The following is an 18,180-nucleotide window of genomic DNA, read 5'->3' as shown; positions in this document are numbered from 1 at the left end:
CATGGACGATAACTAGTTTGGACAAGAAGAGAATAGAAGCTTTCGAAATGTGGTGCTACAGAAGAATACTGAAGATAAGGTGGATAGATCACGTAACTAATGAGGAGGTATTGAATAGGATTGGGGAGAAGAGAAGTTTGTGGCACAACTTGACTAGAAGAAGGGATCGGTTGGTAGGACATGTTTTGAGGCATCAAGGGATCACAAATTTAGCATTGGAGGGCAGCGTGGAGGGTAAAAATCGTAGAGGGAGACCGAGAGATGAGTACACTAAGCAGATTCAGAAGGATGTAGGTTGCAGTAGGTACTGGGAGATGAAGCAGCTTGCACAGGATAGAGTAGCATGGAGAGCTGCATCAAACCAGTCTCAGGACTGAAGACAACAACAACAACAAGTTATATCTCGGCCTCACGTAAATGGCTCACGAGCAAGTATTGATGGATTGGAATTTAATACGGCGGCAAGGCTGGCGCAAGCGGGTGGGGGCGAAACCGACTGTCCGCCATGCCGTCGGCCCAGGTCAGTCACCGTTACCATCCGAAGGCTCTCCGCTCCGTAGACGAGCGCCTCTTTACTTGACTGACCAATCACGGCTGGCGCCGCTTCTTGCTCCTAATACTCCACTTCCTCCCATCCTGCTAGTCTCCTTCTTGTAGTCCTCTGGCATCCGTCGCGCCCCGGATCTTTCGACCCTATCGCCTCCTATATCTTTCACACTTTTTTCTTACAGCTGGGATCCACTGCCACACTTTCTTTGGCCAGTGGTTATCGTCCATCCTTTTTAGAAGTCCATCTCATTTCAGACGTTCAATTTCTATGACGTCTATTACTGATTTTCGACACCCGTAGTCTCTCTTATGTTAGTACTTGGTACATGGTCCATCTTGGAGATGCCACAACTTCGCCTCCAAAAATCTATCTCTAGTGCAAGCAAAAATGGTTCAAATGGCTATTAGCACTATGGGACTTAACATCTGAGGGCATCAGTCTCCTAGAGTCAGAACTACTTAAACCTAACTAACCTAAGGACGTCACATACATCCATGCCCGAGACAGGATTCGAACCTGCGACCGTAGCAGCAGCGCTGTTTACTGCAAGCAACCTGTTTCTCTGACGACTGTTTACTAACCAGGTTTCTGCTCCATACGTAGCAGTTTTCCAACAAAGATATATCATTATTTTGTTATTTCAAACGACCGAGTTCAACTATTCTGGTCAGTGCAAAGTCAGAAATTTACTCTTCAAGCGATAAATTGCTGATACGTCGCGCCAAAATGCAAAGAAATCTCCAGTAATTTTAGCATCCAACAAAAAATTTATTAGTTCTCAATTCCGCCAACAGTTATCCCCCATTCTTCTCAACGCATCAAAAAGCGGTGAGAAACTCGGGTATAAGTCTCGATAAGTATAGCAGCTGAGCGCTAAAAATTGTCGCCATGAGCAGGAAGATTTCCAGTTGCCTCTATCACACCACAAGTTTCGAGACATATTTCCATAGGTTGTGAAACGTAAATTTGTGTTATCACTCATTCTTCCGAACCTGAACTATTCCGATGTTATCCAACACAGCAATAGTAATTAAAACTCTTGACAACTACAACTAACCATGAATCTTGTGTGTGCTACATCTGCAACATCCTTCTATGTAACCACATCAATGCTTCATAGGTTCAGTTAGGTTGATTGCGACAGACAACTTTATATGACTACCATACGCTATGTCTCCTTCGTCGGCTCCAAAGCGTGCATGCACCCCAGTATCTAGCATAAGAGATTACGTATCTCTCATCATAACCGTAAAAAGTACCTCATTTTTCTAGTGTTCTAGTTGTGACCATCCATATAACAAAAACATCTACAAGCTGCTTCTCTGTTGCTGCCGTCCTCCTCTGGAACAACATACGCACAGTTCAACGCCCTGTTTCTTTAAGAAGATTCTGAAGACTTCTTTCTATCACCCTCAGAATGATCCCCAGAAACCCAATGGAAATAGCCAGTTTCCCTCTGTCAGAGTGTAAAAACAAATGCTCCCTACTTCTTCCAGTTACTCTATTTTCTTCATTTCTCTTTCAAAAAAAATGGTTCAAATGGCTCTGAGCACTATGGGACTTAACATCTATGGTCATCAGTCCCCTATAACTTAGAACTACTTAAACATAACTAACTTAAGGACATCACACAACACCCAGTCATCTCGAGCCAGAGAAAATCCCTGATTTCTCTTTCAATCGCGCCACTACTGTTCCCCTTTTTCATTACTTGTGTTTCATCACCTGTGTCTTTCTGTCCTCTTCCGTCTCTTCCATGATCTCCATTGCTGCTAGCGCTCGTAGTTTAAATCTACCTGCCCTTAATATGTGTTTACTGTCGTAATTTGTCAGCGACGAATGAAAGTTGTCTTTTTCTCCAGTTTATATCCTAGCATTTTCTAAATCCTTTATTCTGTATTAATGTAACTTACAACATGCTAATGCCTTGATATATGTAACAGAGGACTTGGTGGCCCTCCTGTAGCCTGGTTAAAGCCATACATATTACAAAAATTTATAGTCACATGTATGCTGGACCAATTTCATCCAAACTTGGTACACATACCAGCGACGACTGTCTGGAAAGAATCACTATGGGGGGGTAAGACCACCTGCCTGTCAGTCTTGTGTTGGTGGGGGTAAAAAGAAGAGTAGCCCACGAAGCGCTAACACCCATACTTTATTCTTCCAGTATTTGAGAATAAGAGCTATTAGTGATGTGCAACAAACTTTACACATAATTTCAAACCTTTACGATAAGTTTATTCACTGACAAAACCCATAAAATGTGACAGGAAAAACTTTTAATGCTTACTATATTTTCACTGTCAATGCAGTAAAATTGCCTCATGAGGCATGACGTTATAATTTATTACTTATTTACTACTAACTGTATTCGCAATGCGCTTTGTAAATAATATCCATATATATAACACTGAATGCACCTGCAAATTTATGTCACTGTATTACACATAGTTCAGAAGATATGACCTCTTAATCACTGAGAGGAGTGAAAAATTGCCTCATCATGCATGACATTTGAGTTTACTACTAAGTCCATTCGGAACACATTTCGCACACAGTATCGACATATACCTCAGAAAGTACCTACAAAATTATATCACTGGACTATGTACAAAAACTGAACTTCGTGAAAACGACATTGCAATTCGAAATTCGCTAGGGATACAGGTGAAATATGTGTCAAATTGGTTTGAAATACATTGAACATTACGAAATATATGTTGCATGTGCATATGAGGGAAAACCCACAGATAAGAAACCTCCTGAGCCCCTGATCCGATTTCAACCAAACTTGGTGTAAATCTGGAAAGATATACTATCTGGAAAGATATGCTGTCTGGGAAGATGTACTATGGGGTGTAAGAAACAGCAACTTCTTGTTGGGATGGGAGTATTAATGTGGAGAGAGAATGCGGAGATAAATAGGGGAAAGAGGAGGTGGACAGAGAGAGTGGGAGGGGGAAACTTATGAAACGTCCCCTTAGAAAAATTAATTAATTACTATGCTGGTAAATCTCTTACGTTATTTGATTTTCAAACAGCTGAGCAGAACTGAACGTACTCAGACATTTCACTCTTTACTTATTATGATCACCACTAAACTGACACACAATATTTTACTCGCAACGCAATCTGACTTTCAATAATCCCTACAAAAGAATGGCCCTGACTAACAATAACCTACACCTTTCATGAATCACTTACCTCACAAAAATCTTCGTTACTCGAACTACTGCAAAACAACGAGCGCCAATACTGTCAGCTAAATAAAAGATTCTAACTACTGAAGGCAGTAACTACTGATAGGCATAGTCAGCAAGTAAAAGATTTTGATAGAGAATAAACAACGTATTTACCTTAATAGTGTTCAAAAGTCATAATATATATATCAGTTCATGACATCCAGTCTTACAAATTTACTGTCTCTGATGGACACAGATCCAGATCATCCGCTCTCAAAACCCAGCCATCTCCCTCCCCACATCCACCACTGCTGGCGGGTCACCTCCAACTGCTCAGTGCTACGCACTGTTCACATCCAACTGCCCAACACTACAATAGCGAATGTTCCAACAATGCCAACCAGCCACAGACTGCACACAGCAGAGTCGGTGATTTTCATATACAGTGATACATGGCGTCACCAACATAAAAACCTAAACAGCCTGATTACAAACGGTCTACAAGAAGGGAAGAGGATGGGATGGACAGAGACAGGGGGGGAGAAGATGGACAGAGAGATGGAGAGGAGGAAATGGACAGAAAGAGGGGGAAGAGGAGATGGGCTAATAGAACTGGAATAAATACACACCTGGGTAACTGTTAACCCACTGTAGATCACTTCTGTGAGGGATCTGAAGAAATAAATTTGACTAATAGCAATTGTTCTTCCAACTTGCCTCGTTCTAATGAAATGGCCTGAATTGTTAATACATGATACAATACACAATTAACACAGTATATATGTAGCCCAGTTGCGACCTTCCATAACGGTAAGTTTTTTATCTTCAGTCACCACAGTCATCGGATATCGCCTCCAGTGACTCCCATAAATTAGGACCACCCTGAGAGTCATTTCGGTTCTTGAGTAAACTTAGTTCAGGCACAGCTTGAGTGGGAGTGCTGACAACGAAACGTTTTTTGTGGATAGAGATTCTTGCTTGGTAAATTCTGATAAACTTGCAGCAGCGAGAGGGAGACTACGTTCACGTAACGTACAACTGCACGCCTACGAATAACATTTCAATATTGAAGGCATTCTAGTGCGTTTTTCCTCTCTAGTTTGCAGTGTTCTTCGAGGTCAGTAAGTCAACAAAACGTTATGTAAGAGGCGATCAAAAAGATTCCCTTTTGAGGAAGTTCCTGCAATGTATATGCAGCGTAGTGCGACTACAATGGATATAAACACCGACATGTAGGTGAGGGAATATTGTTGCATTCGTGTCTTTCCGACGTGGGTGCGGTAAACGCGGAAAAGTGAACTATGGAGACGTTATTACCAAATGCGTCCAAACAGGATCAACGCGCTTTTCTTGGCTGCCGAAGGACAATGCTTCCCCATAACGCACGTCCCCATATCACAAACGTCGTAATACAGAAGCTGCGCCTTCTCAAGTGGGAGACACTCGAGCACCCGTCCTATAGTTCTGATCTCTCCCCATGCGTTATCATACTTACAAAATGGCCTTGAAGGGTCGACGATTCCTGTCTGACGAGGACTTGCAGTAGACAGTTAAGGGCTTTTTCACACAACAGGACACAGCGTTTTTACCAAACGGGTGCGTCGATGGGATGATTACCTCAATGTTCACGGCGATTTTGCCTGTTTTTGCATTTGGATTCTGCACTGTACAGTCTTCGAATGGAAACTTTTTGATCGGCCCTTATATTCAACAGTGATACTCATTTGTATTGCCGTCTGCATAATCGCTCAGAATATCGATCTTCCTACTAAAGACATTTTAGTTCCGCTTGAACTGTAGCCACCTACCACTGTCCTAGCAAATATGAGGTAGCAACTTCGAATCCTAGGTGATGCAACAAATTTATGCAAAAAAGAAATTGAAACTTCTTTTAAATATATTCATAGATGTGGTGAGTCAAAAAAGCGAAAAGATTTGTTGATTATCAAAAACATAGAGACAGATATTATCAAAAAGTTGGACGATTTTGTGGAACATATATTTCTAAAATATAAATGAAAACATACCTGAAATTAACATATCATGAATAATATTAAAAGCAGATCAGATCACAAAGTAATTTCTATTTTATAATGTTCTTAATTTTATAAGAATTACTACATAGTTTTTCAAAATTTTTATTTTTTAATTTTCATATTTTAAAACTTTCAATTTTTATATTATGTACTTTTTATGTGTTTAGATTTAATTCTTTTATTTTATAAGTCAATTTGGTAAAGTATTAATTCTATCTTGTAATATAATAGGGTTATCATAGAACTTAAAACAATTTTATTACATTCAGCTGTATAATGTTTGTGTTTAAATGATCTAATTGAATTCATTTTTCTATGTTGTTTTATTCTTCCATTTTTTCCAATTTTTATAATCATTAAAAGTAATTTCATTTTGTTACAACAGATTTTTAACTCTTTTACATTTTTTAATATTCTCCATCTTCTACTTTATAAGCTACATTGTTGATCTTGAACTAACATGCTCTTACACAATTTTTCCACAATTTTCATGTTTCATTTTTCCTGTAATACTCTTGTCTCTTGTGTAATTACAGAAGTATTATTTTTTGAATAATTACTTGTGTCAAATTCGTTTATCATAGTTGCTATAGTTTTTTTCATATGAACAGTAATAGATTTTCTGGAAATACAGTTGTATATTCATAATTTGGTTATGAAATATATTTTTCATTTTTTTCTGGATCTATTATTATTTTAATATTTTGTCTGTTTATAATCGTTTTCCAAATACTAAATTGTTCATTAACTTACAGAAATATTTTTCAAACTCTTTAGCTCCATTTTTGTATTATCTGTATTGCAATAAATAGATTTTTCAAGCAATCAGAGTGTTCAAATGACAATTTTGTATGAATTTTTGTTAATTTTGGGATTTCTATACAATGTAATATAAATTTTTCTTTATTATTTAATGTTATTAATAATTTATTTCCTCCTTCTGGTGCTAATGATTTATCTTTGTAAAGCATGTATTTTTTGATAGTTTGCATCAAGTTCTAAAATATTACCATGGTTTTCATTACATGGTATTTTAAGGATTTTTTCAGAATTAGAAGATTTTCTATTTAACCACATGTAAATTTTAATGAAGGAAGAATTGAGACATTGCCCAAACATATAAATTATTTACATTTATATAGATAATATAATTTCTAATTCAATTTCTGTCATTTTTAACATATAATCCCAAGTTAAACCAGGTGCTGTAAAAGATGAAGTGCATCAAGTTCACATAATTTAATAGAAGAAAATTTTCCAAAAATATCTACTAGTATTAAAACATAATTTTTATTAAATAATTTTGTATATTATTCTAAATTTTTAATATTGAATTTCTTCCAAACTAATTTTGTGTGATTACAATTGCCATCAGATATGTTTGACTTATTAGCTCTAAAATAAAAATATTCTGTATCATGTTATTTTATTTCTTTCATTTTTCTTTACAATTCAAATATTCATAATGTTAAACTCCTTTTTAATCATCAAATGTAACTATTCACCTGTAAAATATTTTGCTGTTTCTCTAAATTGTTCTCTTGTAAAATTATAAGATTATTTATCAATACTTGAGGCCATAAATTTAAATATATCAAAAATCTTAATGTAAATCCATCTTCAGCATTTTTACAGAATGATATATCGTTCATAATTTGAAACAGCATTAATATCTTGATTATCTATTGCTAATTCTTTGAAAACCAAATGGACATTGTAATTTGATAAATTAAACTGGATTAATATTAGGATTTTGATAATTAAGTTTAAAATCTTTGACAGTGCGTCCTCAGACGTTTCCTGTTATGTGACAATGATCTCTTACTTTTTTCTCCTTTAGTAGACTCCTTTCCACAAATAAAACAAGCTACTGAATTTATAAAATTTATTTTATTTACATTTGTCATGGTCATTGGAATATTGCACCCATATACTGTATTTCAGCAATTTCTCTACATTCTCATTTTAACATTTCAATGAATATTTCGCTGCATCTTTACCTGTATATGGTAAGGGTTTTTTATAATCATAATTAGAATATTTACCATAGTAACTGAATGAAAATGGTATACATTTTTGATATTTATTAATACAAGCTTTTTCAGGATTACATTGGCAAGAGTTAACTTCTTTTAAAAGATATCAGAATCTGCTGAATTACATAAGGTATCATTATGAATTATTATAATTTTTAAATTTAATTTTCTCACCTTCTACAGGTATACCTACTTTTACTTCTTTATATTCTTTCTTGTAATTCTTTAACTGTTCTTGTGAATGAAACTATATTAATCATCTATCACAAGATAAAATTTTCCATATCGTTCAATTGTTTGTGTACTAATTAATCTAGATAGATTTTTAATCCAAAAGTAATGAGAATTATTTTTTTCTTGAAAAGAAATTTAACATATTTTTCTTGTTTATCTATCAAAAGAATAAATTTTCCATATCGTTCATTGTTTCTGAACTGATTAATCAAGATAGATTTTTAATCCAATTTTTCTTTTACAAATATTTTATCTAATTCTAATGAATATAATTTCATAATTATTAACCCTTTGTACATTATCGTTTGGTGAATAAATAAAACATTTTTATATGTATTGTTTCCATTAGCTAAAACTTTGTTGTTTAATTTCTTGGGTAAATCGATATAATAAGAACCAGAAATTGGTTTGTGTCTATTAACACATAATTCTAAACTATTTATATAAAATAAAGACCAACCAGATTTTTCCTTTGCATTTCCTCCATTCCAGTTAATATTATATTCATTAATTTTTATAACAATTTTCTAAATTAGCTGTTCTTAATAAAACCTCATTACTTGTTTTATAACTGAATTCTTGTACTTCATCTTCTCTTTTAAAATTACAGTAAACTACTATGTTATCTATAATTGCTCTTCTCTGTATTAAAATATTCTTAAATTTCGTTATTATTTCTTCTTTAATTTGATGAAGAAGTTCTTGTGCTTCAACAATATTATCAGCATTGTTAATTTTGTAAGTTATTATTTTAGATTAAGAAGCAGAATCTTTTCTATTAACTCATTTAGCTGATTTAAAAGATCGACATCATCTAGAAAATTGTAATCTGAAAAATTTGTCAAACAGTTTTTTGTTTAATTTCTTGAAGCTTTTAAAAATGATTCTCACTACTGATATTATAAATTTTATCCTCTCCCCTATAAAAATATCGATTAATTGTTGTTTATTAAGTTTAGAATAATTTTTAAATTTTTTGTTTTGTTGGGTTGGCAAAGTTCTTTTAAAGAATTTTATTCAATTCATTATGATTATTAGTCATACTACTCTTAGATTTTATGATAGAATTTATTAATTATTGTTTATTAAATATGGAATAATTCTTTAAATTTTTCCTTTTACAAATAGTTTGTAGTCTTTTTTATAATTTTATATCCTAGTTCTCTCTTCGCCATTTCCTTCAAAGTAAAATAATCAGTATATTCTCATAGATCTTGTGTACTTAGATATGAATATCCTTTTTTTTCAGAATACTTTTTAAAATTTGTGGAACTCAATGTATGATTTTCTTTAGAATTGTTTTCAAAGCTTTGACATAGCTCTGCTTTGGAGTACTGTTTTTGGTTTTATTTATTTAGACAAAAGGCTACATTTTTAAAAAATTAAAATTTTTATAGTTGAAATGTACCTTAGAGTTCTTAAATGAAAATTTCAGGCATTGGTGTACATAGATCATGTTTGAGAGAACTTATTTATAAAGAGAAAATTTATTAAATTTATTATTTTTGTTACATAAATGGAAGATTTCAGTCATTTGTATAGATAGATGAGGTTTGGTAGAACTTACTTGTATGGAAAAAGATTTATTGGAGTTTTCATTTTTTAAATAAAATGAGAATTTCATAGGGTGATATAGATAAACAAAATCTTAGGGAACTTATTTATGAAGAAAAAAATTATTGGAATTCTTATTTTTTAAATAAATGAAAATTTCGTTCATGGATATATATAAATTTTTGAATGGCAGAAACAACAAAACTAAAATTATAATTTCATATCGAGAAATTTTAAAAAATGTGCTCTTTGATCCAGAACTCTCATACATATACTACTAGCAAGTGTAAGCGAATGCACTTGTATTTATTTATATATTATTTGGTTTACTTACCCGCTCAACAATTCACAGTTATGAGATGTAAATACTCAAGTCACAATAATTTTTCAATGATATTCATTTCTGTGGTAACACCTCAATAAAGCAACCTTTGCAAATGTGAATGTTTTAGTTTGATATGGGGGTCAGGGTAAATATTGAAAATTAATTCCTTAAGTACAGAATGATCGTCATGAAAATTTTTAGTACAGGATAGGATTATGGAAGATAGTACCTCACACGTGTTGAGGAATTAAGAAGCAAACATTTCATAACTTGCAAGATAAATCATTAGAGAGAAACTCACCATATTATAGCTGTTGGTGCAGAAATACTATGACCTGGCATTGCAGTGGCGCCAGGATCCTTCCTTCTAAGTTGACATCATAAAGGGAAGTTGTGTCACGCAACCAGGCAGAGAGAAGGGTCAGATCAATTCTGTATCTGCGAGGGTAAGTCAATTATTATCTGCAATGTAGTTATATTTTTGTTTATATTGGTAGTACTGTCGTTTTACATTGATGACACATGCTTTGTTTATTTGCTGTTATATCTTTCCAATTTTCAAGCTGCTAGGTTAGTTTCGTTATCGCTGCTGTGGTGTTTATCATGGCTGCTGTGCTGTCTATTTGCACCAAAGAAGGGCAACGTTCAGTGATCCGTTTTATGTTGTCAGACGTATCAGGGGCCGAAATTCATCGAAGACTTTAGGTTCAGTGCAGGAACAGTGCTTTCCCTCAACAGTGTGTGAACAAATGGATTAAAAAATTCTAAAATGGTCGCACAATTGTTACGATGAAGCAGCTGGACGACCGTTTACCGCCACAAATTAAGAAACCATTGAGCGTTCTCTTAGACAAACGATTAATTATTGACGAAGTGGCACATCGTCTGCAAATTAGTCATGCTTCTGCTTACGAAATCACCCAGAACAGACTTGGGTTTCATAAAGTTTGGGCAAGATGGGTCCCAAAACAACTCACACAGTTGCATAAACGAACGCGTTTGGACATCTGCAAAAAAACATTTGTATCACTATGGTAACGCAGGGAGCAACTTCTTAGACAGGATCATTACTGGTGACGATACATGGATCCATCATTACGAGTCGGAGAGTAAACGGCAGAGTATGGAATAGAAACATCCAAATTCGCCATGCAAGAGAAAGTTCAGGACCCAACTGTATGCAGGAACGCTGATGCTTATAGGTTTTTGGGACGCACAAGATCCAGTACCGGAACATCATGGGGAAAGGGGTACGACAATAAACGGTGTAAGTTACAGTTAGATGCTTACTGCCAGGCTAAAGCCTGCAATTCGAAACAAACGCCGAGTATTGCTGTCAAAAGTGTTGTGTTGTTGCATGACAATGCCCGTCCGTATACAGCTGCCCACACTGTTGAAACGCTCCAGAAACACAAATTTGTAATGCTGAATTATCCTCCATATAGTCCCGATCTTGCTTCTTCTGACTATCACTTGTTTGGTCCACTCAAACAAGCATTAAGGGGCCGTCGATTTGCCTCGGACGAAGCAGTGAAAGAAGCGGTGCATTCCTGGCGCACAGCTCAACCGAGAACCTTCTTTTATGAGGGCATCAGGAAGCTTGTGCAACGATGGACCAAGTGCGACGAAATGCAAGGAGACTATGCCGAAAAATGATGTTCTTGTAAGTTTCCTATTTGATTACAATAATATTTTATAACTACTTTACAGATAATAATTGACTTACACTCGTACTGTGCGATGGCGTCCATCAAGTAAGCCTCGCTTTACCGCTATTTCGTTATGTGCTAGCTCTGAGTGTCTGGATTATATTTTTTGCGAGTGCCAACCACTATAAACGCGTCTCTGAGAGCTCAGGTCCCCTTACCTGGACTGTGTTTAACTTGGTTAACCAGTGAAATTCTTCAGTTTCCTCGGAAAAAGTCGTTCCTCGCTCTTTCTGTCTGTTACTTCAGCCTACAAGGGAGCTTCCTTTTGGTATTGCTGTGCTCTTTGTCACTCTGGGAAAAGTTCCATATGAACCAAGATTCATCCTTCTTATGTTCTCAAACACTGTTTTTTTTTTTTTTTGTAATATCTTCGCATTTAGCGGTGTCTCGCGGTTTTCAAAGAAAAGGGCTTTCTTTTTACCTGCCCGATAGCAATCTCCTGTATCTGTCACAAAAGTAGTGTCTATGTGTCGCCGACAATAGTGCTTTCTGCTCAGGTTCCTTCTCACTACATCTCATAAAACGTTTTCGCAAGTGGACGCTAAAGGAGGATACCCTTTTTGCAGAATTCGGGCGGCAATGAAGCAGGGCGTCAGCGAAGGTCCTGCCGACTCGTAAGACGCCCATTCACAGGCCGAGCTGGTCTGCCCCGACAGATTCGCCTTTGTGGAGTACGATTTTGTAGTGAATGGGTTCAGGGTCTGGATGCATTGGTTCCACTAGCGCACCGCTACCCTCTAGCCCTGTCCACTACCTGCCACCTATGAGGTAACGTGCGAGTTGTGGCGCCCTGGAAATATTATATGTTCGGAGTTGGGGCGGCCGCACAGGTCGCTCGTCAATGCCGCAGCCCGGCAGCAAACACTCGGTGCCGAACGTTAGCTGAGCATGAGGGGAGCTCCAGCGTGGCTGAGAATTTCTTGGTGACGCAGTGCGCTCGGAGGGACAAAGATGGCGGACATTTCACAGTTCGTATAGAAATTAATAGTAACCAGATGAATCATGATACCTCAAAAAGAAACATCTACATTACTATTATTTGCACGACGAGTCTGATAGTGTAATCAGATTTTCAACATATTTGTTAGTTTAAAGTTTAGTATCTGGCGGTAAATTATACAAGTTCGACCAGCAACGAATTTCCAAAATATAAACGCTTCATCCGATTTTGTTAATCGCCATGTCTTTAGAAAGCTATTAGTGTAAACCTAAATTAGTATAAATTACAGGCATGTAACTTGAATATTACATGAGTCATAGGAGGTCAAAGTGGCCGATTACTATCGGTCGCGTCAGGCCATAATTACTCCACAGTTACACGAACAAACGGTAGCAGCATGCTTATAAATATACTTATTCATCTATGTCTTTGTTTGTATTCAATGTATACTATTCATGAAGAAGTTTGTTAAATATTTATTGTGTTTTATAAAGCACAGAGATATTAGGCTACTGATCTACCTTTTGTTGCTATTCCTTTTATGTATGTTTATTTAATTTGTTCAAAAATGTGCAAATGTGTGTAAAATCTTATGGGACTTAACTGCTAAGATCATCAGTCCCTAAGCTTACATAATAATTAACCTAAATTATCCTAAGGACAAACACACACATCCATGCCCGAGGGAGGACTCGAACCTCCGCTGGGACCAGCCACACAGTCCATGACTGCAGCGCCCTAGACCGCACGGCTAATTCCGCACGGGCTATTTAATTTGTTCATGTATTTAATAATGTATGTTAGAGCGTGTTTATGGTCCACCCTTATGAATATTTATTTAATTCCAAGTTCTTTAAATGTAAATCCAGTATTTCGAATGTGTTTCATTGCGCTGGGTGAGTGCGTTAACTTGAACACATGGTGCGAGCGCTCTAGCCAATCACAGCGCTCGTGAATGGGAAGTTTTGGAAGAATGGCAGTTCTGGACAGTACGGCACAGGACACGGGATGTCCGGGTCGGTATGGCGCGATCGACGGACAGTCGGGGGAAAGAGTTGGACAGTGGAGCAGTTTGCGCGTGGTCGCGAGAGACAGAAATATTTTGGGGTGCCGACCTGTGCTCTTGTGTTATTTCTGTGGCTTCTGCAGTGAAGACGTAGTGTGCGTTCAGAAGTGAATATCTCGCGAGCTATGTTGTTGTTCATAACTAATTACGTGAAGTAGGAATCTATTGTTTCCCTGTTATTCAACTTACATTTCATTTAATTGCTGGACCATCGACACGAACAAGTGTTTTGCAGAAACATACCGCATTCTCAAAAGTACTTCTACTATCGTACTCATCATTTAAAGTCGTCAAGATAGTACCTACAGATTTTATTTAATTGCAATCTTTCATTTATAAATTTATATGCTCCTTCATAATTTGCAGTTGCCGAGTGATAGAAACTTTCGACCGTTCGATTCATGTGTGTATTCTTATCGTATACTGTAGACCCAGCAGTATTTCGACTGTAATGCGGCAACTACGTATCCCAGGCCCTAGACAACGAAACCAGCCAAAACTTTTAACATTTCAACGTTGACTCGGAGGGTACGTAGTTGAGGGCCACCACACCAACATCATTTCGAAATCCCTCACACCCGACGCTCTTATCATTTTGCCTTCTGTTTTGGCGTGGCAAAGGAGGGGGGGGGGGGGGGGGGGGGGGGAAGGCCGACTTGTCAGCCTGTAAATTGGCGGCGACTTTAGCTATTGCGTGACTACCACGCCTCACGGTCCCTTCTCAGAAGAAGCACAACGGGGCACGTGGCCTCCCTGACGTTCATTTTACAGGCTATGTCGCCCAGTTCGCTTCCAAAGACTTCATCACTTGTCAATAGAACGTAATACCATACTACTGCAAGCAACAATCACTCGTACATTTAATATCAATTAATTACGCAGGTCGAGGGTGTGTCTCTATTCCATATTGCCCCCCTTCTTGCAGCGGTGTACCGTAGATCTCTAGAAGAGCGTAGCGTTCCAAAGGATTGGAAAAGGGCACAGGTCATCCCTGTTTTCAAGAAGGGACGTCGAACAGATGTGCAGAACTATAGACCTATATCTCTAACGTCGAACAGTTGTAGAATTTTGGAACACGTATTATATTCGAGTATAATGACTTTTCTGGAGACCATAAATCTACTCTGTACGAATCAGCATGGGTTTCGAAAAAGACGGTCGTGTGAAACCCAGCTCGCGCTATTCGGCCACGAGACTCAGAGGGCCATGGACACAGGTTCACAGGTAGATGCCGTGTTTCTTGGCATCCGCAAGGCGTTCGATACAGTTCCCCACTGTCGTTTAATGAACAAAGTAAGAGCATATGGACTATCAGAACAATTGTGTGATTGGATTGAAGAGTTCCTAGATAACAGAACGCAGCATGTCATTCTCAATGGAGAGAAGTCTTCCGAAGTAAGAATTATTTCAGGTGTGGCGCAGGGGAGTGTCGTAGGAACGTTGCTATTCACAATATACATAAATGACCTTGTGAATAACATCGGAAGTTCACTGAGGTTTTTTGCGGATGATGCTGTGGTATATCGAGAGGTTGTAAGAATGGAAAATTCTACTGAAATGCAGGAGGATCTGCAGCGAATTGACTCATGGTGCAGGGAATGGCAATTGAATCTCAATGTAGACAAGTGTAATGTGGTGCGAATATATAGAAAGAAAGATCCCTTATCATTTAGCTACAATATAGCAGGTCAGCAACTGGAAGGAGTTAATTCCATAAATTATCTGGGAGTACGCATTAGGAGTGATTTAAAACGGAATGATCATATAAAGTTGATCGTCGGTAAAGCAGATGCCAGACTGAGATTCATTGGAAGAATCCTAAGGAAATGCAATCCGAAAACAAAGGAAGTAGGTTACAGTACGCTTGTTCGCCCGCTGCTTGAATACTCGTCAGCAGTGTGGGATCCGACCCAGATATTGTTGATAGAAGAGATAGAGAAGATCCAACGGAGAGCAGCGCGCTTCGTTACAGGATCATTTAGTTATCGCGAAAGCGTTACGGAGATGATAGACAAACTCCAGTGGAAGACTCTGCAGGAGAGGCGTTCAGTAGCTCGGTACGGGCTTTTGTTGAAGTTTCGAGAACATACCGTCACCGAAGATTCAAGCAGTATATTGCTCCCTCCTACGTATGTCTCGCGAAGAGAACATGAGCATAAAATCAGAGAGATTAGAGCCCACACAGAGGCATACCGACAATCCTTCTTTGCACGAACAATACGAAACTGGAATAGAAGGGAGAACTGATAGGGGTACTCAAGGTACCCTCCGCCACACACCGTCAGGTGGCTTGCGGAGTATAGATGTAGATGTAGATGTAGATGAATATTGTGAATTTGCGTATGTTGCGTATCCATTCCGAAAATCAAACAAATAAACCAAATTATGAGCACACTGTGACGCACCTACCATAAGGTCACGACGCCCCTGAGAGGTGCGATGCGCAGTCTGGAAATCACTGCTTTTGGTCGTTGCATGCATCGTACCTTCAATCAAAGTTACTGCCTATACTTTGTCCCGCACTAGTCCACCTCACTAACCCTCAATGTCAAAGGCAAGTTCAGCACCAGCCCTATCCTCACACCGAATAGCTGTCGCTGAGAAAATACATTCAGCCGTCTTCCCTCTTCCAGATGTCGCAGAGGTTTACCCTAGGAAATAAAGATAACGTGTCCGTCGGAGCGCTCGAACGGAAAAAAAAGACGGCGAGCAGTGTCAGCCCACGCGCCGCTGCCAGTGTGGCGAAAGAGACGAGTGCCAACCTGTCACGGCCGTCATTAAACGGCACTTCAGAAATGCTTCAGGAGGAGACGGCGACAGAAATACCCGGAACGAAACAGAACGGCTGCACGCGTGGGTGGCAGACACCGGCCTGTCTGAGCAAAATACGGCCCAGCGCCGTGCCGCGTCGGCGACCGTAAACAACGCGATGGCGCAAGTCGCGCTGTCCGTCTCCGGCGCTGGGTGACCACTCCTGTATTTCGGTCGCGGTAAATCTCGTACACTGCTGTCAGCCCTGTGCTAGGACGTAGCCGTGACTAAATGTGCCGCGATGACAAATTGGACCGACTGTGGCAGAGACTGCAATAACGCGTGGCACTAATTAGCCGAAGGTTTAAGGTGCGCTAGCAAGGCACACGTCATCCGGTGAATAAAGGGCTCTTCACTCAGAACAGAAGTACAGCGTGAAGGGGCAGGAGGACAAAGAGAACTAACGTCTGGGTACAAGATTCGTAAGAGAAAACACTGAGGTAGTGCTGCGCTTGACCGTGACTCACCGCTTGAGAAATCTCGTTTTCTGCTCGATCTTTCTGTAGTCATGCCATCTAACGACGTCTGTTGTTACCATCTCCACGAGGTGTCACATCGTTTATAATGTACCATGTATTTTTGTAACAAAAATAACTGCGAAAGTCGGACTGCAGTATCTTCTATGTAGCAAAACAACAGCAACTAACAAATTAGTAAATAAAAGATAATAAACTTTTAACAATGTTGACTGGAATAGTGTCTTTCATATTCTGAAGGATGCAGGAGTAAAATATAGGGAGCGAAAGGCTACTTACAATTTGTACAGAAACCAAATGGCAGTTATAAGAGTCGAGGGACATGAAAGGGAAGCAGTGGTTGGGAATGGAGTGAGACAGGGTTGTAGCTTCTCCCCGAAGTTATTCAATCTGTATGCTGAGCAAGCGGTAAGGGCAACAAAAGAAAAATTCGGAGTAGGTATTAAAATCCATCCAGAAGAAATAAAAACTTTGAGGTTCCCCGATGACATTGTAATTCTCTCAGAGACAGCAAAGGACTTGGAAGAGCTGTTGAACGGAATGGATAGTGTCTTGAAAGGAGGATATAAGATAAACATCAACAAAAGCAAAACGAGGATAATGGAATGTAGTCGGATTAAGTCGGGTGATGCTGAGGTAATTAGATTAGGAAATGAGACACTTAAAGTAGTAAAGGAGTTTTGCTATTTGGGGAGCAAAATAACTGATGATGGTCGAAGTAGAGAGAATATAAGATGTAGATTGGCAATGGCAAGGAAAGAGTTTGTGAAGAAGAGAAATTTGTTAACATCGATTATAGATTTAAGCGTCAGGAAGGCCTTTCTGAAAGTATTTGTATGGAGTGTAGCTATGTATGGAAGTGAAACGTGGACGACAAATAGTTTGGACAAGAAGAGAATAGAAGCTTTCGAAATGTGGTGCTACAAAAGAATGCTGAAGATTAGATGGGTAGATCACATAACTAATGAGGAAGTATTGAATCGGATTGGGGAGAAGAGAAGTTTGTGGCACAACTTGTCTAGAAGAAGGAATCGGTTGGTTCTGAGGCATCAAGGGATCACCAATTTATTATTGGAGGGCAGCGTGGAGGGTAAAAATCGTGGAGGGAGACCAAGAGATGAATACACGAAACAGATTCAGAAGGATATAGGTTGCAGTAGGTACTGGGAGATGAAGAAGCTTGCACAGGATAGAGTAGCATGGAGAGCTGCATCAAACCAGTCTGATGACTGAAGACCACAAAAACAACAACAAT

This window comes from Schistocerca gregaria, chromosome 1 (assembly GCF_023897955.1).
Source record: "Schistocerca gregaria isolate iqSchGreg1 chromosome 1, iqSchGreg1.2, whole genome shotgun sequence".
NCBI lineage: Eukaryota > Metazoa > Arthropoda > Insecta > Orthoptera > Acrididae > Schistocerca > Schistocerca gregaria.
Note: the sequence above shows the minus strand (reverse complement) of the source record.